This window comes from Notolepis coatsorum, assembly GCF_963971535.1.
Source record: "Notolepis coatsorum genome assembly, chromosome: 5".
Lineage (NCBI taxonomy): Eukaryota > Metazoa > Chordata > Actinopteri > Aulopiformes > Paralepididae > Notolepis > Notolepis coatsorum.
The window spans coordinates 72504986-72531849 of NC_140169.1; positions in this window are offsets into that span (position 1 = coordinate 72504986).

Here is a 26864-nt window from a genome sequence, read left to right on the forward strand (position 1 = left end):
GATAGCATAAGCTGCGACCGTGCGGAGGCCCTGCCGGCAGTCGAGAAGACGACCACCAGCCTCGAAGATCGAGAGTACCCGGGAAGTATCGAATACTCTTCTCAATTCCCGGGTAAAGGCGTCCAGACTGTCGCAGATTATCGCCCCTGCCTCTAATTCCGCCGTAGCCCAGGAGAGAGCTTGACCGGTGAGCAGTGTGATAATATACGCAACCTGCGCTGTCTCCAATGGAAATGATCGTGGTTGCAGCCGGAAAACGAGTAGACACTGGGTGATGAATTCCCGACAACCATCCGGTGATCCGTCATAGCGAGCGGGCGCCTGCAGATGTGGTTTGCGGGACCGCTCCTGGACCCCGAACACCCCCCGACTCTCCTCTGCGTGGAGCGCTGCTTCTCCCGCCGCCGACTGAACACCAGCCACTCCTTCTTGGGCTTGTCGGGCTGTGGCCAACGCCGACTGCGCCACCGCTTGGGATGATCCGACGACCCCATTGAGTCGGATTAACTCGGCGCTGACCAGCTGCTGATGTTCCTCCATCCGTGTCTGGGCTGCTCCCTGCGTCCGGAGCATCTCCATGATGGCCTCCATGGAATTCTGATGGTCAGGTCTTCTGTCAGAATGCAGGTAGGTGAATTCCAATGGGTGAAGGCAATCACAGAGACAGAGAGTGTTTACTCTTGAACAGGTTCGACTTTAATAGTAAGAACACAGAGTAAATTCTAAGAGAGAACAAGTGCTAAGCACAAGTGGAAAAATAAGGTAAATGGGAGCTTATTGGAGGTCCAGAGTAGAACCGTCCGCGTTATCCCCGAACGCAATTAGTGAAGACCTGACAATGGACAAGCAGAAGAGAGGTATGTTACATAGAGACAAAATACCAACATTCCACACACACCCCCGTGACAGCCAATCAGGAACCACCCCTAAGTGACAGTACTAATTGACAGGGAAATGACAGGTGACAAGCCCAGTGACATATGCCAGGAATGTGGGTGGTCACCGACCGAGGTCGGTGTCCAGAACGTAACACGTAGGCACACACACAAATATACAGATCCCATCCCAATGTTAGTTGTTATGCCAATTCCCAATCCCCTTCCTGGTCGTTGCGCACTCTACCCCCTACCGTCGGTATGGGAGGGCGGAGACTATCACATGCTCCCTCCGACACATGTGTACCCAGCCCACCGCTTCTTTTCACCTGGCAGCGTGGACTCTCTCGACACCCAGTTATATATCCGGATCACACCATCATCACCTTCATCACCCCCCACACTGACCACTTGCCTGGAGGAGACTCAGGCCATGGTTAGACTAGTGTATTCCTGGCGTTTTTTTATACGTTTTTGACGACGTTTGATGTCCCTATTACACAGAAATGCGTTTTTTTGGCGTTTTTTTGTGGATACGGCTGAAACGCAAAATTGTGTTTGCGTTTGGAGATACGCAAAAAAAACGAATCGACAACAGCGTGTAGTCAGCACGCTAGCCGTTGTTGCGAAAACGCCCATGCGCAGTAGATACCATCGCGTGCCCTTCCGGTGACAACAGTGTGTGTGTTTGGGACATAGCTGCTCCGTGTCCCAAATAGCTTCAGCTACCATGTGTTGTCAAGTTATTGTTATAAGGACCCCAGTCCAAGCTACAACAGTCTGCATTCCCTTAACAATTGTTTGTATTGAGCCGTATTGTATTGTACCCATATGCAATATGTTAAATAAAGTTTACATCCATTCATTCTGCTAGCATTACCGATTGCATGAGCAGCTGGCTAACGTGAGCTATCAGGATTCAGACCCTGTTAGCTCAGAGCTCCTCTTTCAACTTAACAAGCATTAAACAAAATGGCCCAGTCATCTATTCACCTTTATTTAATACACACAGCGTTGTCTCTAATGTTATCTAACTACTGATAGCTCGCGATATCATCAGTTTTGGTGCTGGCTAAGTAGCGTGAGCTAACGTTAGCTTCTAGCCACAATGCTATATTGTTATAATGGCATACTCCATTGACGTTAGCATGCAGCTAACAATGCTACCGATAGTTTTTTAGACTAAACTATCCGCTCTTGGTGGTCACTTGTGTTGATGTTAGTTTTGTTTCATCAACAAATGACAGGCAGAACACACAGTGAATGTATCCGTTTTGTTTATTGCACTTTTATTAGGCTTTGCTGAAAAAGAATTGCTGCATTGAGTAAATAAGCAAGATGGTGGCGCGGCATAGGCGCCTGCCTTATTGACATTTTCTTTGCTGGAGCTTCCAGGAAGTGTATTGGCACATTCGTTCTGATTGGTTGAAATTGCCTTCATGTTTTCCACCTACTGCCACCTACTGCTTTGGCAGTGTACTACATCAGTGTGCTCGGGTGACAAAACGAAAAAAAAAAACGAAAGTGTGACTCGAGGCGCACGACGTCGCGGCGATACGCATATGAAAACAATACGAAGATGATACGAAAGGTGTAACCGCTGCCTAAGGCGTGGATGAACCACAGGTTTCTCCAGGTCAACAGTTCCAAAACACAAGCCATGCTGATCGGTACCCCACACCAGGTCCGGTCAACCACCATCACCACCATCTCCTTCTCCGGTCAGGACATTCCCCTTTCCACCCTTGTCACCAACTTGGGCGTGAAAATGGACCCCCACCTCACATATGATACAATCAAACACCTCTGCAAGACCTCTTTCTTTCACCTCCGTAACATCACTAAACTCCGCCCCTCACTCACCCTGGCAGATTCGGAGAAACTCGTCCACGCTTTTGTTTCCTCCAGGCTGGACTATTGCAATGCACTCCTCATCGGGATTCCTAGCAAAAGCATTAAAAAACTGCAAACCATCCAGAATGTCGCTGCTAGGATCCTGATGAGGGTGCGCAAATATGATCACATCACCCCCACCCTCAGATCCCTTCACTGGCTCCCCGTGGAACACAGAATTGAGTACAAGGTGTCCCTCCTCACTCACCAGTGCGTACACGGTGGTGCCCCTGCCTATCTCAAGGAACTCCTCACCCCCCAGTCCTCCTCACGTTCCCTCCGCTCCGGCACAGCCTACCTCCTCAAAGCCCCCAGGACTAAACTGCACTCCATGGGTGATCGCGCCTTCTGCTCTGCCGCACCCAGACTTTGGAATGCTCTCCCCATCCACCTGAGAGCACCACAATCCGTCGAGGTTTTTAAAAGGGGCCTAAAAACATTTCTTTTTAACAAGGCTTTTGCCTGAATTTTCTTTTACTTTTATTTTTTACTTCTATTCATTTTACTATTATTTTTATTTTATTTTACTCTTAGGTTCTTCCATTTCACTGGTTGTTAGTCTTTTTAATTGTTTTTATTCATTTTAAATTGTTTTATTCATTTAACTTTTGTCTTTATTCTCCTGTAGCACTCTGAGATTCTCACGAATGTAGAGCGCGGTACAAATTTAATCCATTATTATTATTATTATTATCACTGGGAGAGTGTAACGTGTGGAAGGTCACACTACCTCTCCCAGATCCTTCCCTTGCTGTGCAGGCACCCCGACCGAACTGTAGGAATTGCGGTTTACAACGACCAGGACCCACCCCACCGGCTTTTCCCACCCGCTGACACTTCCAATTGTGTCAGTATGGACGGTCGACCAAGCCGGAGGTACCGCAGCTGGATTCGATCCCACTGTCTCTGTGGTGGTAAACAGACGCTTAGTCCACTGCGCTACCCGGTCGCCCCATTGAACGGCTTATCTATCAAGATCAACAACAGGCCAGAATGAATTATGGGTACACACGCGCACACACGCACACACACCATAGTGCTAAGAAAGTACACAGACACACACACACACACACATTATACACTGTTTCTCTGTCCTCTACCTGTCCTGTTCCTATGACCTTTGACCCCGACTGCAGCCGTTCTTCCTGGCCACTAATCCTCCCAGCCTTGCTCTGAGCTCGCTCTCTCATGCCTGGTCATGCACGGCAAAACTGGCCAAGTCAACACACCTGCCAGCAACTAGCCCTCCTCTCATCTCCTCCTCTATCCTCTCTCCTCTCATCATATCCTCCTCTCTTCCCCCCTCCTCTCTCTCCCCTCCCCTCTCCTCTCATCATATCATACTCTCTCCTCTCCTCCTCTCTCCTCTCCTCTCATCATATCTTCCCCTCTCTCCTCTCCTCTTCTCTCATCTCCTCTCCTCTCCTCCTATCACCTCTCCTTCTTTCCCCCTTACCTCCTCTCTCCTCTCCTCATATCCTCCTCTCTCTTCTCTCCTCCTCTCTCCTCTCCTCATGTCCTCCTCTCTCCTCTCCTCCTCTCCCCCCTCTCTCCTCTCCTCTCATCATATCTTCCCCTCTCTCCTCTCCTCTTCTCTCATCTCCTCTCCTCTCCTCCTATCACCCCTCCTTCTTTCCCCCTTACCTCCTCTCTCCTCTCCTCATATCCTCCTCTCTCTTCTCTCCTCCTCTCTCCTCTCCTCATGTCCTCCTCTCTCCTCTCCTCCTCTCCTCCTCTCTCCTCTCCTCATGTCCTCCTCTCCCCCCTCTCTCTCCTCTCCTCCTCTCCCCCCTCTCTCTTCTCTCCTCTCCACCTCTCTCCTCTCCTCATGTCCTCCTCTCTCCTCTCCTCCTCTCCTCCTCTCTCCCCTCTCTCTTCTCTCCTCTCCTCCTCTCCTCCTCTCCCCCCTCTCTCTTCTCTCCTCTCCTCCTCTCCTCCTCACTCCCCTCTCTCTTCTCTCCTCTCCACCTCTCTCCTCTCCTCATGTCCTCCTCTCTCCTCTCCTCCTCTCCTCCTATCTCCTCTCCTCATGTCCTCCTCTCCCCCCTCTCTCTCCTCTCCTCCTCTCCCCCCTCTCTCTTCTCTCATCTCCACCTCTCTCTTCTCCTCATGTCCTCCTCTCTCCTCTCCTCCTCTCCTCCTCTCTCCCCTCTCTCTTCTCTCCTCCTCTCCTCTCCTCCTCTCCCCCCTCTCTCTTCTCTCCTCTCCACCTCTCCTCCTCACTCCCCTCTCTCTTCTCTCCTCTCCACCTCTCTCCTCTCAATTATTTTGGTTTCCTTCACTCCTGCTCGCCTTAGTCTTAAATGTTTGACTGTTTTTTGTTTTTGTCTAGAACAACGGTTCTCAACCTGGGGGTTGAATAAAATATTATACTATATACATCATCATGTTTTTCATATTCTCTTGTGAAATAATGAATATTTGAAGTCTAAAGCCCTCCTTCAATTATTAATCAAGTGAATGAGCTTGAAAAGGAAAATTAATAATCATCTTAGCTATATCTTAGGAGCATATGCATTTCATAAATAGTTTTAAATAATATTTCTATCAGGGGCGGCTGGGTGGCGCAGCGGACATTTTGCCCGTCACCAACGCAAGAGACACCGGGTTCGACTCCGGCTGTCGGCGTTGCCTCCGGCTTGGGCCAACCGTCGTACTAACTCAATTGGCAGAGTTAGCGGGTGGAAGTCGATGGGTGGTAATCTGGACGTTGTGGACAGCGACTCCTACAGGTCGGTTGGGGGACGCCTGCACAGCAGAGACAGGAAATAGCGGGGGTAGTGTGAGCCTCCCACACGTTACACCTCGCCAATGAGAGTCCGCGCTGGCAGGTGAAAAGATGTGACAGGCTGCCTCCTCGTGTATCGGAGGGGACACATGATGCAAGGCTTCTATCCTCACTACAACCGGCCAGTGGGGGGCATATGCGAGCAACGTTCAAGACAGGGGAGGGAAGAATTGGCACAGTGGAATTGGGATGGGAGAAAAATAGAAAAAGGTGAGGAAAAGTGGATAAAAAATATATATTTCTATCAGAGTATATATATATATATATATTAGTGCTGTCAATAGATAAAACAAAATTAACGAATTAATCTCACAATTTTCTGTAATTAATCTAGATACAAAATTGCATTTTTCTACTTAAGACCGAAGCTTTTAACAGATATTTACTTGAGTAAAATCATGGAATTAATGTAAAATCAACACAAAGAAAGTATAGTTCGATTCAAACACTAATTGAATAGCTTTCTTTGAATAGTGAATGTTCACTATTGTTCAACAAAACCATCAACATTGACTCAGCTAGACCTCTTTCTTATATCCGCAGCGCTAAGATTGAAGATTTTTCACTCCATAGATTAATCTAGATTAATTTATTTTAATGCTTTAAATATTTTAAATGAATCTCCAAAGTTAAAGCTTTAATTTTGACAGCCCTAATATATATATATACATATACTGTACAGTGTATATATATATGTATATTGCAGTTGCTATCCCCATTATATAGATAAAGAATAATCACTCAAGATATGCTCTGCACTCTCACTGCCGACAGTTGACTGGAGCTGATGGGTGGGGAATATCTACTTCATCCACATACCTTTTGAGTGGCAATATATAATAATTTAGAAGCTTGAGTATGAAGCTTGAAATTGGGCAACATCTTCCTCACATCCTAACTTTAAACTCTGTTTGATTTCATCCTGACTTTAAACTCTGTTTGATTTCATCCTGACTTTAAACTCTATTTGATTTCATCCTGACTTTAAACTCTGTTTGATTTCATCCTGACTTTAAACTCTATTTGATTTCATCTTAACTTTAAACTCTGTTTGATTTCATCCTGACTTTATACTCAGTTTGATTTCATCCTGACTTTAAACTCTGTTTGATTTCATCCTGACTTTAAACTATTTGATTTCATCCTGACTTTATACTCAGTTTGATTTCATCCTGACTTTAAACTCTGTTTGATTTCATCCTGAATTTATACTCAGTTTGATTTCATCCTGACTTTAAACTCTGTTTGATTTCATCCTGACTTTAAACTCTGTTTGATTTCACTACATTATGTTTGTACCTTTTCTCTTCTCTCCAAAAAGGAACACCGTTGCATCATGGCCGTCTTCTTACAATCCCTCGACAGTAATTCCAACATCTCCCCTGCATTCTCCCTGCTCATCCCCCCCGCCCCACACTCTCAAGGTTAATCATCGCTCACTCTGTTAAACAGCCCTGTCAGCAAGAGTGGGAGAGGGAAAGAGTGATAGAGACAGAGAGAGAGAGAGAGAGAGAGAGAGAGAGAGACAGAGCGATAGAGAAAGAGAGAGAGAGAGAGACAGAGAGAGAGAGAGAGAGAGAGAGAGAGAGAGAGAGAGAGAGAGAGAGAGAGAGAGAGAGAGAGAGAGAGAGAGAGAGAGAGAGAGAGAGACAGAGAGAGACACTGGAAGATAGTGGTGGAATGCTCTAGTGATGTTCTCGTATTGACCAGTCTGTATCTGAGACACTGGGGCCCAGAAAATAGGATGGATGGCCGGGCATCTTTCCTCATTCTCTCTCCTCTCCTCCTCTCTCCTCTCCTCACTCCTCTCTCCCCCTCTCTCCCCCTCTCTCCTGATGGATCGATCTTTGGCCGGGCATCTTTCCTCATTCTCTCTCCTCTCCTCCTCTCTCCTCTCCTCACTCCTCTCTCCCTCTCTCTCCCCCTCTCTCCTGATAGATCGATCTTTGGTCGGGCATCTTTCCTCATTCTCTCTCCTCTCCTCCTCTCTCCTCTCCTCATATCCTCCTCACTCCTCTCTCCCCCTCTCTCCCCCTCTCTCTCCTCTCCTGATGGATCGATGGCCGGGCATCTTTCCTCATTCTCTCTCCTCTCCTCCTCTCTCCTCTCCTCATATCCTCCTCACTCCTCTCTCCCCCTCTCTCCCCCTCTCTCTCCTCTCCTGATGGATCGATGGCCGGGCATCTTTCCTCATCTTCTCCCCTCGACTCCTCTCTCCTCACTCCTCTCTCCCCCTCTCTCCACCTCTCTCCCCCTCTCTCTTCTCTCCTGATGGATCGATGGCCGGGCAACTTTCCTCCTGATCCCGAGCGTCAACATGTTGATCCAGCTGACACGGTTAATGGGAGCTCTGAGCAGCCAAGCACACACAACAACAACAACACCAACAGTCATTTACTATAGGCCACCTATATCCACATACTGTAGCAGAGACTCACTGAGCGGCTGCTATACTCTTACTGTGTGTTACTTTACCTTTTATTCCTTGTTTTTATTGTATTTCCAAACATTTAGAAAATGAAATGTAGTTAACAATAGTATTGGTAGTAATAATAGTAGTGGAGTACTAGCAGCTGTAGTAAAAGTAGCCTAGTAGTATTACTCTGTGACTATGTGTAGTAGTAGTAGTAGTAGTAGTAGTAGTAGTAGTAGTAGTAGTAGTAGTAGTAGTAGTAGTAGTAGTAGTAGTAGTAGTAGTAGTAGTAGTAGTAGTAGCAGTAGTATCACTAGTAGTAGTAGTAGTAGTAGTAGTAGTAGTAGTAGTAGTAGTAGTAGTAGTAGTAGTAGTAGTAGTAGTAGTAGTAGTAGTAGTAGTAGTAGTAGTAGTAGTAGTAGTAGTAGTAGTAGTAGTAGTAGTAGTAGTAGTAGTAGTAGTTTGAGTTTGTAGTGGTGGTGGTGGTGGTGGTAGTAGTAGTTGTTGTTGTATTACTATGGCAAGCCGTTTTAACATTTATTCCCGTTTTCTAGCTAGCTGGGTACCTAGCTAGCTCATTCACAAGGACAATTTTGCGAATGAACTAGCTGGGTACCCAACTAGCTCATTCGCAAAGATGACCTAGCTAGCTGGGTACCCAGCTAGTTCATTCACAAAGACACATTTGCGAATGAGCTAGCTCACTACCTAGGTTGCAGATATGTCTTTGCTCACTACCTAGGTTGTCCTTGCGAATCAACTAGATGGGTAGCTAGCTAGCTCATTTGCAAGGACCATTTTGTGAATGAGCTAGTTGGTTAACCAGCTAGCTGATCGTGTTTGGGGGCGGAGGGTGTTTGGGGGTGGAACGGAGGGCTGTTTTGGGGCGGAGCAGAGGGTGTTTGGGGGTGGAGGGTGTTTGGGGGCGGATGGTGAGGACAGAGGATGAGCTAGTTCATTAACGAGCTAGCTCATTCACAAGGACACATTTGTGAATGAGCTAGTTCGTTAACCAGCTAGCTCATTTGCAAGGACACATTTTGTGAATGAGCTAGTTCGTTAATCAGCTAGCTCATTCGCAAGGACCATTTTGTGAATGAGCTAGCTGGGTACCCAACTAGCTAATGTGTCTTTGCGAATGAACTAGTTGGGTACCCAGCTAGTTCATTCGCAAAATTGTCCTTGTGAATGAGCTAGCTAGGTACCCAGCTAGCTAGAAAACGGGAATAAATGTTAAAACAGCTTGCCATAGTATTACTACTACTACTAGTAGTAGTAGTAGTAGTAGTAGTAGTAGTAGTAGTAGTAGTAGTAGTAGTAGTAGTAGTAGTAGTAGTAGTAGTAGTAGTAGTAGTAGTAGTAGTAGTAGTAGTAGTAGTAGTAGTAGTAGTAACAGAGGTAATTGTAAAGGTAGTAATAGTAGTAGTTGATAACCTGGATAAATGCTGAGATAATACTTATTCTTCACTCTATTCTGTGTGGTGTGCATTAATTGAAGCTCTACAAGACCATCCATTACCCCTGACAGCCATTATCAGGCCAGTGAAATGGATTATTGATAGGGTCTCAGAAGCAGCCGTGAGGGATAGCTTATGCACATGTGCTAGCATTAGTTATGTGGATTAGGATAAGAGCCGCCAAGAGGCCGTCAACGTGGCCACTCTACCATCTGACGTTGTCGCGGTGTATCTCACCTCAGCTGACTGAGAACAGGCAACCATAATAAACGTTGGGCGTGAGCCGTAAGCTATAGTCAAGATACTTCTTTGAATGATGAACAGTGAGAGCTAAATGAGCTAAACCGAATGCTTTCACATTAAAAGACGATTTATCAGGCAAAAGAAAACAGACGCCGACAGCTCTTGTCCTCCACGTAAAACAACGACGACACATTTTAACACGCCCTCCCGACGTCTTCGCATGTCACACTTTACATTTACATTTACATTTAGTCATTTAGCTGACGCTTTTATCCAAAGCGACTTACAAGTTCTGTACGACAAGTCATCAGGAAGGGCACAACTCTATCAGCTGAGTAACAATGTTCATCAAAGTGTTGAGTGCTACAGTGTAGGTTAGTATATTAAGACAAGTGCATGACAGTAAGGTTAGTTAGGGTTAGAACTTTTTTCTTTTTTTTCCTTTTTCTTTTTTTAATGCATTTTTTAAGAAGTGCGTCTTTAGTCGACGGCGAAAGATTGGACGGGTTTCGGCTGTCCTATCTGTGGTGGGCAGTTCGTTCCACCATTGTGGGGCAAGGGCCGAGAATAGGTGGCTTCTCCTTGATGACCCTTCCGGAGCTCGGATAGGAGAGACTTATTGCGTTATATGGCACGCAATGGTTATATGGTTAGTTGGTAAAACAACTTTTAATTCCGGCATTTTCTGATATGGCCTACTAGTTTGTGTTTCTGAGCCTTTGAGCGACGGAGTGCTGCTAGCTTAGTGTAATGATAGCTTTCACATCTGTGTTGTGTTTCCCACATTACTCAGACGCCGCTGTAGCGGCCTTAGCTAATGTTATGATAACAGAGTCGACCTGACCTGACCGACCTCACTCTTCCTCCCCGCCGAGCCTTCCGTGACTGGAACCTTTGCCCCATTGATCTCCGGTCACCGTCTCCCACCCTCTCCCTCTCTCTCCCTCTCTCTCACTCTCTCTCTCTGTATCTCTGTCTCTGTCTCTGTCTCTGTCTCTCTCTCTCTCTCTCTCTCTCTCTCTCTCTCTCTCTCTCTCTCTCTCTCTCATACTGTCCCTCAGTCCCCTGGCATATAGTTTATTTACCTTCTGCCTTCAGGTGCTTTTATCCGTTAATGTCAGAGGAATGGTGGATAGGGCCTATGCCTGGTCATAAAGGAAGCTGTTTTTGTTTTGTTTTTAGTTCTGGAGGACGTAAGGGGCTCCTCATTTAGTTGTTGGGTAAGGTTGCTGGGGTGGGAGAGGTGTGCCTTGCTTCACGGGAGGACGCGTGGTCTCCTGCGTTTTAGAGCGAGGCCGTTTAATTGTCTTGTCTCACATTTATTTAGCCAGATATCCACACTTTAGCGGCGCAGTGCCAGCGCAGGTTGTCAAAGTGGGGTCCGAGGACCCCCAGGGGTCCTTGAGGGGGTTCCAGGGGGTCCCCAGAAAAATGGGTAATAGTTTCATTGAACTAATATTTTAGTTCAGTTAGTAGTTAGTTTAGTTAGTACAGTGAGAGAGTGTATAAGAATGACTAGTTTGCTCTCTCCTCTGTTATCACTCCACCTACAGTAAAGATAGTTATGGAGTTCTGGATTAAATCATATGTAACAGCAAATATCTTGATTTCAGATGGGGATCAGATGGGGATCCCTGGGACATAATCTTATCAAATGTCCTTGGCCATTCACGTATGGATTTGGGGTCCTTGACATGAAAAGGAACCACTGCTCGAGCTAATTCTATGCTGTTTTGATCTATTTTATGTAAAACACTTTGAATTGCCTCTGTGTATGAAATGTGTTATACAAATGAACTTGCAGTTGAGCCTAATATGCACCTTACAAGATAGTGTATGGGGAGAAATGTATTTTCCACTGGGAGAGCATAGCTTGCTAACTTGAAGACATGTTGTTGTTGTTGATTTTGAAAACGGTAAAACACAGCGAGCGGAAGGGGAGGTGAATTCTGACTGAAATAGGCAGCAAAATAGTAAATTATAGTGTGTGAGAGTATAGTGTTATAAATAGTGTGAGAATAAACAACAAGGTATTACAATTTTGAATAAGAGCGCGTTTTCCTCTCGTTTGTGCGTTATTACAGTGGTGAATAAGTAAATGGTAAATGGCTGCATTTATATAGCGCTTTTATCCAAAACGCTTTACAATTTGTTCCTCACATTTGACCCATTCACTCACACATTCATTCACACCGACTTTGGAGGCAACCATGCAAGGTGCCAACCTGCTCATCAGGAGCAATTAGGGGTTAAGTGTCTTGCTCAAGGAGACTTCGACACGCTGCCCGGGAGGAGTGGGAATCGAACCGGGAACCTCCCCATTACCAGACGACTGACTGCTCTACCTCCTGAGCCACTGTTGTTATGCACGCGGTTGACCTCCAGAGTCAGACTATTGATTTCAAATGCTACAGTGGTGATTTGGTTCGGCAACTAGCACATTTTCACCGGAGTATTGGGTTGCATGTGTGGTCCCATGTAGGTCAACGTTGCAGTGCTTGGCTGCTCTCTGAGCATGGCATTTACGGTGCCAGGGTTAGGGGTTTGATTCCCACTGGGACCACCTATACTGAAAACAAATGTACGCAGTTGTTCCATTGTAATGTTTGTAGAAAAAAAGTACTAAATATGCAATTATTCATACACAACACAGTTCCCGATAGGAAAAAAACACAGACATTTATTTTCCCCTATGTGTCAGAAAGCTAGGGGTCTCAGTATGTTTCTGGTGAATAGAATAGAATAGAATAGAATAGAATAGAATAGAATAGAAGTACTTTATTGATCCAGAGGGAAATTCTGCCGTACAGATCAGTCATAATAAAAATGTAGGTAGTAAAATAAATCACAAATAAGAATAAAAATATAGAATGAAAATACAGATGACGCCATCGCCCTCACCCTCCACACCGCCCTCTCCCACCTGGACCAGAGGGACACATTATGTGAGAATGCTGTTTATCGACTACAGCTCAGCATTCAACACCATTGTGGCCTCCAAACTCACCATCAAACTCAGGGACAAAGGACTCAACCCGGCCCTGTGCAGCTGGATCCAGGACTTCCTGACAGGCAGACCCCCGGCTGTGGGGATGGGCTCCATCACACTGACTCTCAGCACCGGTGCCCCCCAGGGCTGCCTACTCAGCCCCCTCCTGTACTCCCTGTTCACATGACTATGTGGCCACACAGAGCTCCAACACCATCATCACGTTTGCTGACGACACGACAGTCATGGGCCTGATCACCGGCAACGACGAGTCAGAGTACAGAGAGGTAGTGAGTGCACTGGCAGCATGGTTCCAGGATAACAACCTCCACCTCAACGTCACCAAAACGAAGGAGCTCATCGTGGACTACAGGAAGTCCCAGGGGGGAGAGCACGGCCCCTACAGGAAGTCCCAGGGGGGAGAGCACGGCCCCTACAGGAAGTCCCAGGGGGGAGAGCACGGCCCCTACAGGAAGTCCCAGGGGGGAGAGCACGACCCCTACAGGAAGTCCCAGGGGGGAGAGCACGGCCCCTACAGGAAGTCCCAGGGGGGAGAGCACGGCCCCTACAGGAAGTCCCAGGGGGGAGAGCACGGCCCCTACAGGAAGTCCCAGGGGGGAGAGCACGGCCCCTACAGGAAGTCCCAGGGGGGAGAGCACGGCCCCTACAGGAAGTCCCAGGGGGGAGAGCACGGCCCCTACAGGAAGTCCCAGGGGGGAGAGCACGGCCCCTACAGGAAGTCCCAGGGGGGAGAGCACGGCCCCTACAGGAAGTCCCAGGGGGGAGAGCACGGCCCCTACAGGAAGTCCCAGGGGGGAGAGCACGCCCACATTCACATCGGCGGGGACAACGGTGGAGAGAGTCGGCAGCTTCAGGTTCCATGGGGTCAACATCAGCGAGGACCTGTCCTGGTCTCATCACACCGGCATCGTTGTCAAGACAGCAGCGAGACAACGGCTCTTGTTCCTGAGTATCCTGACTGGCTGGTGTGGCAACTGGTAAGCTACCGACCGCAAGGCTCTGCAAAGGGTGGTGAAGTCAGCACAACACATCACCAGGACTGAGCTGCCAGCCATGGACAACCTCTACACACAGAGGTGCAGAAGGAAAACATTCTCAGAGACCACAGTCACCCCATCAGTCACAAACTGTTCACTCTGCTACCGTCTGGCAAACTGTTCCCTCTGCTACCGTCTGGCAAACTGTTCACTCTGCTACCGTCTGGCAAACTGTTTACTCTGCTACCGTCTGGCAAACTGTTCACTCTGCTACCGTCTGGCAAACTGTTCACTCTGCTACCGTCTGGCAAACTGTCCACTCTGCTACCGTCTGGCAAACAGTTCACTCTGCTACCGTCTGGCAAACTGTTCACTCTGCTACTATCTGGCAAACTGTTCACTCTGCTACCGTCTGGCAAACTGTTCACTCTGCTACCGTCTGGCAAACTGTTCACTCTGCTACCGTCTGGCAAATTGTTCACTCTGCTACCGTCTGGCAAACTGTTCACTCTGCTCCCGTCTGGCAAACGGTACCGGAGCGTCCGCACAAGAACCAGCAGGTTCAGGGACAGATGTTTCCCACAAACCACAAGACTCCTGAACAAGGACAAGAACAGGAGATAGCCCTATTAAAAAACTCTTGAACACGCACACCTCTTAAAAACTCTTGAACACACACACACACACACACACGCACGCACGCACGCACGCACACACACACACACACACACACACACACACACACACACACACACACACACACACACACACACACACACACACACACACACACACACACATACACACACACACACACACACACACACACACCCTGCACCTTATCATGCACACACTTTCTGTAAATAATTGACTATTTTATCTTACCTCATTTTATATATTTATTTTGATGTTACTACTGCTATTGTTACCATTCTTGTATTAATTGATGTTTCTTAATTGTGCACTGTTGAGTCTGAGGCTGCGGTTACACACAGGGCTATTTTTGTTTCGTTTTCGCAACGTAATGGCAGGCATGTTAGACATTTGTTTTGCCTCCTGAGCAGAGTGATGTAGTACAATGCCAAAGCAGTAGGTGGCAGTAGGTGGCGAACATGAAGGCAATTTTCAACCAATCAGACAAATGTAATGTGCCAATACACTTCCTGCAAAAAAGCAACAAACCACCATCTTTAAATGCCTCGCGTTAGCCATTTAGCCAATGTAGCATTTATTTTTCAGCAAAAAAAGTGCAATAAAAGTGCAATAAACAATACGGATACATTCACTGTGTGTTCTGCCTCTCATTTGTTGATGAAACAAAACTAACATCAACACAATTGACCACCAAGAGCAGATAGTTTAGTCTCACAAAAAGATCTCCGATGCTGTTAGCTACATGCTAACGTGAATGGAATATGCCAGTACAACAGTATAGCATTGTGGCTAGAAGCTAACGTTAGCTCACGTTAGCCAGCCAGCACCAAACTGAGGATATCAGGAGCTATCAGTAGCTAGATAACATTAGACAACGCCTCATGTATTAAACAAAGGTGAATAGATGACTGGGCCATTTTGTTTAATGCTTGTTAAGATTGAAAGAGGAGCTCTGAGCTAACAGGGTCTGGTAGCTAGGTAGCTACGGCAGGTAGCTAACGTTAGCTCACGTTAGCCAGCTGCTCATGCAATCGTTAATGCTAGCAGAATGAATGGATGTAAACTTTATTTAACAGATTGCAGAATGGGTACAATACAATATGGCTCAATACAAACAATTGGAACGCAGACTGTTGTAGCTTGGACTGGGCTCCTTATAACAATAACTTGACAACACATGGTAGCTGCAGCTATTTGGGACAGCTCTGCTGTCTGTCGTCACCGGACGTTGGTGAGGGCACCCAGATGTCGGTATCTACTGCGCATGGGCGTTGAGCAACAACGGCTCCGTATCCGGCTCGCACTGATTACATGACACGTTGTCGGCGAGTTTTGGTGAGTATCCAAAACGGGAACACAATTTCAGCGTTGTCAGTAGGGCAACGCGCTATCCTGCCAAAACGGCATTTCTATTTAACTAGGACAGCAAACGTAATCATTCAGCAACAAAACAAAAACAAAAAACCCCAGTGTAACCATGGCCTGAGCTTGAAACAGAAGAATTTCATTACCTGCAATGGCCCTGTATTATTGTGTATTTGACAAATTAAGAACTTGATCTTGCACTATGTATTTTCTTTTCTTTTTCATTTCAAAAAGCAATATCTTATATTCTACAAAAACATTGCTGTATTTTTCCATACAACCCGTCCCCCTTTTTTTTTAATTATATTTTAAGGTACATGTATACATTATGCACCAATAGAAGTTCCTTTTAAAAGCCACAGTCCTCAGGGAAATATTAATTCCTCCATCTTCACTTGCAGGAGTGTATATCCATGTATATACCCTTCCCCATACATACCACATCTTTCCACAAATACATTTATATTAATATTAATACATATTACACATGTGTATCCTTTACCTCCACATCCCTATGCGTACCTCGACTTCAATCGATTTTCGTGTTTAGTTTTCTCATGGTCTATTAAAAGTGTAACTACATACATTCAAACCAAGGAAGCTTATATTTCTATTATTCCTATCAAGAGGGATGGAGTATGAAGCGATAGTGGAGTCATATAAGGCCTGTTCGCGTTAGGGTTATAAATTCAATACATTTACTACAACTTTGGTCGAATTTGTATTTCATGACCCATAAAGAGTACGTCATCTTTTCCATTTGAAATATTTCCGCACTGGTATGGTTTTAACCCTTGTGTTTTGTTTGTAAATCAGATATGTTCTGGGGTGAATTTTGATCCTGTGTAGCTAAACCACCTCCCAGCTGTCAAAATACACATTTTAGTCCATTTATATGTGACCTACAGAGTCTACAGTGACTAAAATCTTCGTCTTAATCTTTTTTTATTTTTCTATGCTCTTTTGATCTATTTGATGAAAAACACTTTGAATTCAGATTCAGATTCAGACAACTTTATTGATCCCGTGTGGGGCAATTCATATTTGCAGCTTCACCAACGAGCAACAGAGACAAACAAACAACAAAACATCTCAACGACAGCACGGCAAAAAAAAAAAGAGAAACACCCCATGTGATACACAATCCAGCAAAGTAAAAGTAAAAACAGACAACCAAGTGCAAAAGGCTACTTAAAATGACTACTGTCTGTGTTTAAAAGTCTGATAGCCGAGGGGACAAAAGATTTGGCGTAGCGGTTGGTCCTACTTGGTGGGACGTCATAACGGCGGCCAGAAGGCAACAGTGAAAACCGCTGAGACAGAGCATGGAGGGGTTGATTAATGATGCTCGTCCCCTTCTTGACCACCTGGTCCGTCCAGAGAGAACATAGGTCTCTCTGTTTTACTCCAATTATTTTGGAGCACACTTTCACTATGTACTGTAGGCTGTTCCTATCTTTAATAGACATGCCACTGAACCAGCAGATAAAAGAAAAAGTTAGGAGGCTTTCAATAAAATAACTATAAAAAGTGCTTAGGATCTTCGCACCAACATTAAAAGAGTTCAGCTTTCTCAGCAGGTAGATCCTCTGCTGACCTTTTTTAACAATAGACTCTGTATTTAAGTTGAACTTCAGTTTACAGTCAAACACAGTTCCCAGGTATTTGTACGATTCAACAATCTGGACGTCCTCATTGTGAATTACACTAGCTAATTGCCTCTGTGCAGGGTGCGATCCACGGGGGAGCTGGGGCAGCCATGGCTCCCTTAGATCAGACATCAGCTCCCCTGAAAACATGATTTGCGAATTTTTGGGGGGTCTCTAAACTACTGAAAATAAATGCTACTTTTGCCATGCATTTCTCATTTTTCTGTAATTTTCTGTATCATCATCGTGTATAATAATAAACGTATGCTATTTTGGATGTATGATTAATGATTTGCGCACTAATTCACACACGTAATATGGCAACATGCATGCTATTCTTGCAATTACCATTTGGAGCGCGGCGGCGCTGCAGCCTGCACGCACGGCACAAATCAAACTTGACCCACGTTGTAACCTGTGACTTGTTGACAGTGATAGTTTTGACAGGTAAATAAGGTCACTCAGGAATGGATAATGTCTAAACGAAAAATGCAACAAGTAAGCCTAACCAATTTTGGTTTCACGAAGCAGGAGGCGGGATCATCTACAGGCGACACCGTTACACCTGCTGCTGGTGCTGCTCCGGTGGGGACTATTATATCAACAACGCCCGGTTGAGTTAGTAAGTCAGGAGTCTGAGAGATAATCACGAGATACTGTAGACAGTGTTGGATGATGATCTATCATCTATCTAACTAAATGGATACTTTTTTTATCATGGAATGTGCTGTGGAAGCCCAGCCCCCCCCCCCCCCCCCCGCAAAAGAATATATTAAGGTTCCTTGGCTCACCCAAAGACCATGCTATGGTTCGCACACTGCCTCTGTGTGTGAAATGTGTTATACAAATAAACGTGCCTACTGCCTTGCCTTACAAAAACTGAACCCTTGCACTGAATATCTATATAAATCCGTTTTTAAGTTTTAAGCCCATGTATTTGCACTTGTGAAGTTAATTTAAATCACTTGGTGTGTGAATCACAAGATATATCACAAGGAACTACTCAACCTCTACCGTCTTTAACTATGAGTGAACACAACACTCTAACTTACCATCTTTAGATAATAAAGTACTCAACCTCTACCGTCTTTAAACAACACTCTAACTTACCATCTTTAGATAATAAAGTACTCAACCTCTGTCTTTAACTATGAGTGAACACAACACTCTAACTCACCAACTTTAGATAATAAAGTACTCAACCTCTACTGTCTTTAACTATGAATGAACACAACACTCTGACTTATATGCAGGGCCGCCTGGGAGAAATGCGAGGCCCTGTGCGAGATTTAACGCGAGCCCCCCCCCCCCCCCCCCCCCCCCAAAGGTAAAAAAAATAAATAATTATATATATATATATATATATATATATATATTTTTTTTTTTATACAGTCAACATATTCTTAAATAATAGCGCTGCCCGAGGCGGGGCATGATACAGTCAACATATAGCAAAAGAGAGAGCGAGAGAGAGCTCCCGTTCTACAGTCAATATACAGTGTACAGAGAGAGAGAGAGAGAGAGACACATTGGAAAGAAATTGAAATGCTATTTGGCCCTAAACAGAGAGTACACAGTGGCAGAATACCTGAGCACTGTGACTGAAGATCCTTGAGCACAGCCTAGCCATCGAGAAAGGCCGCCATAGGCAGACTGTGTGTGTTAGAAAGAGAGAGAGAGAGAGAGAGAGAACATGTGTGTTTGTCATGTGTGTGTGTGTGTTAGAGAGAGACTAGAGCATGTATGACAGATTCAAAAGGACAAAGATCAACACTTAAATCCAAGAGAGAGAGAGAGAGAGAGAGAGAGAGAGAGAGAGAGAGAGAGAGAGAGAGAGAGAGAGAGACACATTGGAAAGAAATTGAAATGCTATTTGGCCCTAAACAGAGAGTACACAGTGGCAGAATACCTGAGCACTGTGACTGAAGATCCTTGAGCACAGCCTAGCCATCGAGAAATGCCGCCATAGGCAGACTGTGTGTGTTAGAAAGAGAGAGAGAGAGAGAGAGAGAGAACATGTGTGTTTGTCATGTGTGTGTGTGTTAGAGAGAGACTAGAGCATGTATGACAGATTCAAAAGGACAAAGATCAACACTTAAATCCAACAAGAAGAGGGTATACCAGAGAAACCAAAGCAGCAAGGAGCCAATGGCCGACATCAGCTAAATAGGCTAGCCAGGTACTGTGACACCAGGCCACACACAGCTTTGGCCAATGGCCCAACGCTACCCAAGCTACACAAACGACCATTCACACACAGCACATGTCGTATCTCCAAATGTTGTGAAGTAGCATATGTTTTGCCTGGAAAAAAACATCGTTATTAACAAAACATTCGGGAGGGGAAGGAAGGAAGAGTGGGGTAATGTCATGACATTTTCATTAATCCAAGTTACCTGCACGAGGAACGCAGGGCGAAAGGCCGCAACACAGGTCTCCACGTTGACGAAAGGCCTCTCGCTGGCGGGACAAAAAGAAGCTATGGCCAGAGCCTTGTCATGGTGCAGGCCCGACTACATCTTCTGTCAAAGGGCCTGCTATTCTCAAGGCTAACTGATAGCATCAAACGAACGTTCCCAGCTGACGCTAAACAGCTAACTGGCTAACAGTTAGCTCACACAGTTAGCTACTAGTAGTATTAGCTAGTCGACCAGTTTGGCTCCAGAGAGAGAGAGAAAGAGAGATAGGGTCAGGTGACTCAAGTCCAAGTTCTTTAATAGTTGTCATACAGAAGTACAGAATACTTTCATACAAAATGCTTCTTACTGTTACGCTCCAGAGACTGTGCTAGACAAGATAGTATCAAATAACATAATAACATAATATAGCATGAATTTAGAAGAAGAAATGAGGTCACAGTGTTCGGTATAGACATATGTACAATGTTCTGAGTTACCATATAATATACAATACACAATACTATGCAGTGTACTAATGTACAGTACTATCTAGTGCAAAGCAGAAATGGGATGAGGTACAATTTTAGGTACAATTTACAGTAAGGTGTACGAGTTGTAGTGCAATCCTTCATCCATAAATATAAAGTGTGGGGAGTGGGTGCTACAGTGTGTTTGTTTAAAGTGGGTGTGTGCTATAAGTGTGTGGAGTGGGTGCTACAGTGTGTTTGTTTAAAGTGAGTGTGTGCGTGTGGATGTGTGTGCTATGTGCGTTTGGTGGTTGTTGTTGTGTAGTGTTCATTCATTGTTCGTTTAGCAGCCTGATGGCCTGGGGATAGAAGCTTCTTCTGAGTCTTTCTGTGCTCGCCTTGAGACTCCTGTATCGCTTGCCTGACGGCAGCAGTTCAAAGAGGCAGTTGTTCGGGTGACTGGAGTCTTTAATGATTCTCTTAGCCTTGCCCTTGCAACGCTTGTAGTAAATGTTCTGGAGGGTGGGGAGCCCCCCTCCAATTGTGCGTTCGGCTGAACGTGTCACTCTTTGTAGTCTGCTTTGGTCTTGTGCAGTGCTATTCCCAAACCAGGAGGTGATGTTGCCGGTCAAGATGCTCTCTATTGTACATGAGTAGAAGTTCTTAAGGATCTTCTGGCTGACTTGGAACTTCCTTAGGCGCCTGAGGAAGTAGAGGCGTTGTCGTGCCTTCTTCACAACACTGTTAATGTGTGTGGTCCATGTCAAGTCCTCGGATATGTAGGCTCCGAGGTACTTAAAGCTGTTGACTCTCTCAACCGGTGCCCCGTCGATGCTGAGGGGGCTGTAGTCCTTGACCCCCGACCTCCTGAAGTCCACAATCATCTCCTTTGTTTTGCTGACGTTCAGGGAGAGGCTGTTTTCCTGGCACCATCCCGCCAGGACCTTGACCTCTTCCAGGTAGGCCCTCTCGTCGTTGGCAGAGATCAGGCCCACCACCACTGTGTCGTCAGCAAATTTGACGATTGTATTGCTACTCCGCTGAGCCACACAGTCGTGTGTGTACAGGGAGTAGAGGAGGGGACTCAGAACACAGCCCTGGGGGGCCCCTATGTTGAGGGTGATGGATGAGGAGGTGCAGTTGCCTGCTCTCACCACCTGGGGTCTGCCAGTCAGGAAGTCCAAGACCCACTGGCAGAGGTCATAGCCCAAGCCCAGGTCCCTGAGCTTGGCTATGAGTATGGAGGGGACTATGGTATTGAATGCCGAGCTGTAGTCGATGAATAGCATTCTCACATAGTTCCCCTACCTCTTGTCCAGGTGTGATGCTGCTGTGTGCAGCACATGGGATATGGCGTCCTCCGTGAACCTGTTGGGGCGGTATGCAAATTGCAGGGGGTCCATGTTGATGGGGAGGGAGGAGCAGATGTAGCCCTTTACTAGCTTCTCGAAGCACTTCATGGCTATGGAGGTGAGAGCTACAGGGCGGTAGTCGTTGAGGCAAGCAGGCTTGGATTTTTTGGGTACAGGGATAATAGTGGACTTCTTCAGGCAGGTGGGGATGACAGCCTGTTCTAAGGACAGGTTAAATATGTCAGTGAATACTGGGGCCAGTTGGTCGGCACAGACTTTTAGGACGCGGCCGGGGATGCCGTCTGGACCTGCTGCCTTCCTGATATTCACTTTTTTAAAGGTCCGCCTCACCTCATGCTCTGTTACCCTGAACACTGCGCCTCCATCAGCAGCCGACCCCCCCCCCCCCCATTGCCGAGGCTTGTGAGCTGGTGTTGTTATTACCAGCATCAAACCTCGCATAGAAGGTATTGAGGTCATTTGCTAAGGAGATGTCACTGTTCAATTTGAGGGAGGCGCCTTTGTAGTCTGTCATCGTTTTGAGCCCCTGCCACATAGCTCTAGAGTCAGCTTGTTCAAACTGGAGTTCAATTTTATCCCTGTAGCGTCGTTTGGCCTCTGACACAGTCCTCCTTACGTTGTATCGCGCCACCTTGTGGTCATTCATGTTGCCTGCCTCTAGGCCGTCGTTGTATGCTTTGGTGCGCTCTCTCAGAGCTTCACGGACGGATTTGTCTACCCAGGGTTTTTGATTTGGGTAAACTTTCATTTTGGTAGTGGGGATTGTTTCTTTCACCCTAGTACAAACATAGTCCAGCACTGTCTCCGTGTAGGCATTAATGTTATCTGTGTCGCGGAACACATTCCAGTCTGTGTTGTGAAACACTGACCGGATCGTATCCTCTGACGTCACATCCCATTTCTGCACCTCTCGCGAGACTACGGGAGTACTTTTAATTTTCTGTCTGTACTTCGGTGTAAGAAAAATTGATGCGTGATCTGACTTACCGAAGCCACTATCAGAATGAGCCTTGTAGCCACCTTTAAATTGCGTGTAACAGTGATCTAGGATGTTACCGCCTCTGGTGTTGCAAGTCACATGCTGATAGAAGTCGGGCAATACCTTTCTCAGATTGGCGCTATTGAAATCTCCCAGAACTAAAATGGCGGCGTTAACATTCGCCTCTTGGATTCTATTTACCTCGTCGTGTAGTCTGGAGAGCGCAACCTTGTTGCTGGCTTCAGCTTGCGGTGGAATATACACTCCGACCAGGACGATCGCCGTTAACTCCCTCGGGAGGAAGAAAGGACGACACTTGATGGTTATATATTCCAGTTCTGGGAAGCAGTGGTTGGATAGTTCCTTCACATTAGTTGGGTCACTCCAATTTTTGTTCAACATGAAGGCAATACCTCCTCCACGTTGTTTACCGGATTCTGCTGTTCTATCCTTGCGGTGAATGAAGAAATGATCGGCCGGTAGGATGGCGTGGTCTGGGACTTCTGGCGCCAGCCACGTCTCGATGAAGCAGAGAACGTTACAGTCCCTAACGTCTCTCTGGAATTGAATCCTTGCTCGGATGTCGTCTAGTTTATTGTCTATTGATTGTACATTGGCTAGCAATATACTGGGTAGTGGTGTCCTGTGCCGCCTGGTTCTCAGCCTGTTACGGACTCCAGCTCTCTTTCCTCGCCGTCTGGGTCCTTTGTCCCTGGGGGCGAGATCCGGTCCTGATGTCCTCAAGATCTCAACGGGCCATTGTTGCGGTTCAGAGAGCTGATCCAGAGAGTAATCCAGTCGGTAAGTTTCCCGTAATCCAATGTCTATTAGTGACTGACGGTCATACACATTAATTGCACCTACTGTTGGTACAGACAAAACTCTTAAAACTATAAATATTAACAAAAGTATGCACAGCCGGACGTAGCGGCGCCATCTTTCAGGTCCACGGCGGGTATATAATCATAGGTTGACTCACCATAACGCAGTATCAACGTGGAAGGAGACTTTCTTGGCCCCACGGTGTAATTTCTTCTTCTTCTTCGAGTACTTTCCGGCAGACTGGACACCTTTCGGCGTATTGCTGCCTAACAGATTTATCTGCTCACAAGTTCTCTTCTCCTTCTTTTGAAAAGACATCCACTCGCCTCGCCTCGCTCCTCTGAATAGGTTAGCTAACGCTAGTTAGCATTTAGCTAAGCTAGCTACTAGCCGACATCATGGCTATACCATGAAAGGCTCCGGCCATTTGTCCCGCTAGCGAGAGGCCTTTCGTCAACGTTCCTTGGTGACCGACCGACTGATAATGACCGACCTCTTTCTTCGTCTTGGCTGGCATAACTAAGCATAGTCAAAAGCTGCACGCGCGAAAATGTCAAACGCAGCCGACTCACGCTGCCACGCCGGCGGACTACACTGTCTACACATGATGTAAGTAAAACCACTCCCTTCGTTGAAACCAATGCTGCTGCAGAACCCCAGAGGCTGAGCTCCAATAGTGAGTATGTCTGCAGCTGCAGGACTGCAGACCCAGGAACAAGTCAGACACATTCTACAAACGTGTCTAATGTGAAATATATAAGCATATAAGCAAAACTAGATTTTAGGTCTGTGATGAAAAAGGGCCTCGCGGGAAGGGGGGACTCGCAAAAAAAAAAAAAAAAAAAAAAAATTTTTTTTTTTTTTTGGCGAGGCCCCACTTCCCGCGAGGCCCTGTGCGACCGCACTGCTCGCACACCCCCTGAGGCGGCCCTGCTTATATGGTTCTTCATGAGGTACTCAATTATATTCACGAGTTCTTTGTATTAAATAATCCATACAGACTTAATTTATTGTTTTCATTACAAGACATATACATTGTGCAGCATTTTGCAGATCATTTTCCGTGTGATAGATGTGCATATGTTGATAAACTTGACCCTAGCATTATGTACCTGGACGGTCAGACACCATAGAAACCTCAAATAGGTCATTTTCAATTTTACATAATCATATCTCCACCGATAAGGATATGATCAGGTTTCATGCTGGAGAAAAAGATAATGTTTAGGGGTTTTTCAGTGATGTTAAACTCGGAAACGGATACTTTTTTACCCAATTATAATGGAAGGGTTAATGACTCTGGTCCATGGATGATGCAGACCTATAGCAGGTAACAGGGAGTTCAGTGATCTGGCCTATTATTCAGGGGGTGTCGACGATGTGGCAATACTCGAGCACGCTGGCATTCTTGCTTCTTCACCTCTAAGTGCAAATAAAACATTTTGAGGGCTGCAAAAAGATAGATATAAATATACAAACGGTCCGCATGGGTGTCAGTTTAATCCCCAACACTCCCACTTTAGCAAACACTTAATGCAAGGAGGAATTGTGGGAATTTGGTGTTCTTTTTCGACTCCTCGCTAGGTTAGATAAGAGGATTAGCACTATCTGTTGAATCAAGTCGACATCGATCTGTGTTCTGTCTCTCCTGTCGACCACCTGATACCTCTCTGTTTGTGTTTCTACTTGTTGGGTTAATCCAACTCAGTCCCCCCCCCCCCGATTCTGCAGTAGGCAACTTCTGAGAAATTAGCAAGAGTGAGTTTACCTGCCAGCAGAAATAGAGTGAGCTCTGCATCACAGCCCAACTAAGGTTTTACAGACTCCCAGAGGCGCAGCAGCTAAAAGAATATATATATATATATATATATATATATATTTATATATATATATATATATATATATATATATATATATATATATATATATATATATATATATATATATCCCAGTCTCTGATTGGCAGGTGGTTTTGCAGATTGCTTTTTGAGTAATGCTAATTTATGATTCAATATTCTTTCATTTGCTCTGTGATGAAAAGCCATTCATGGAAATCATCCGCTCTAAGGTAAAATGCCTCTTTAGACCTCTTCACGCAGATTTCTTTCAGCGATAATTAAAATTCCAGCCCTTAGAACGTCATTTCATACGATCATCATCGCAAAAGTATTTTATTCTGTATAACCTTAATTAAATTGTTATTAAATATATATGTTGTACTATATTATAATGTGTCCATTTTACTTCCCACATCTTTTCTCTACTCAGTAATATATATATATCATATTAACCCTGTCATTACCACACTACAGACGGTTAACTTTCACTACCACACTACAGAAGGTTAACCTTTCACTACCACACTACAGAAGGGCACTACCACACTACAGAAGGCTAACCTTGAGAAGGTTAACCTTTCACTACCACACTAGAGAAGGTTAACCTTTCACTACCACACTACAGAAGGTTAACCTTTCACTACCACATTACAGAAGGTTAACCCTTTCACTGCGACAATACAGAAGGTTAACCCTTTCACTGCCACATGACAAAGGGTTAACCCTTTCACTGCAACAATAAAGAGGGTTAACACTTTCACTGCCCCACGACAAAGGGTTAACCCTTTCACTACCACACTACAGAAGGTTAACACTTTCACTACCACACACTACAGACGGTTTCTGTAGTGTGGTAGTGAAAGGGTCAACCTTCTGTAGTGCAGCAGTGAAAGGGTTAAACTTGAATAAACAGCGCTGTAGTCCCAATGTTCTCTCTACCGTGAGTAATATTCCCAATATCTCAGAACCGTGTACCCAATCAGGCGTCCTTTATTAGAACGCTGCTCACTCAATTATGTTTAAACCATGCCATCATCATCTTAGCTTGACCCATTTTATCATTGTAATCAGTGCGTCGAGCCTGGTTTCAATCACGCCCGCATCTGTCCGCTCTCCCGGCCTATACACATGCCTTCATTAAAACAACATGCTCGCGCAAATAATGATGAAGTTAAAACAAAGATACCCTCTAGTGTAAATTCAGCCGGATGAAATATAAACACATTATGTGGGTTTTTAGAGATTGATTATCGAGCAACGCAAAGTATGAATAATACAGAGAGACGCAGAGAAAGAGAGAGAGAGAGAGAGAGACAGAGAGAACGAGTGAGAGAAAGTGAGAAAAAGTGTGTGTGTGTGACTCTGTTTGCCTGTGTGTGTGTGCGTGTGTGTGTGTGTGTGTGTGTGTGTGTGTGTGTGTGTGTGTGTGTGTGTGTGTGTGTGCATGAGAGAGAGAGAGAGAGAGAGAGAGTGAGAGAGGAGAGAGAGAGAGAGAGAGAGAGAGAGAGAGAGAGAGAGAGAGAGAGAGAGAGTGAGAGAGAGAGAGAGAGAGAGAGAGAGAGAGAGAGAGAGAGAGAGAGAGAGAGAGAGAGAGCAGAGAGAGAGAGAGAGAGAGAGAGAGAGAGAGAGAGAGAGAGAGCGAGCGAGCGAGAGAGAGAGAGA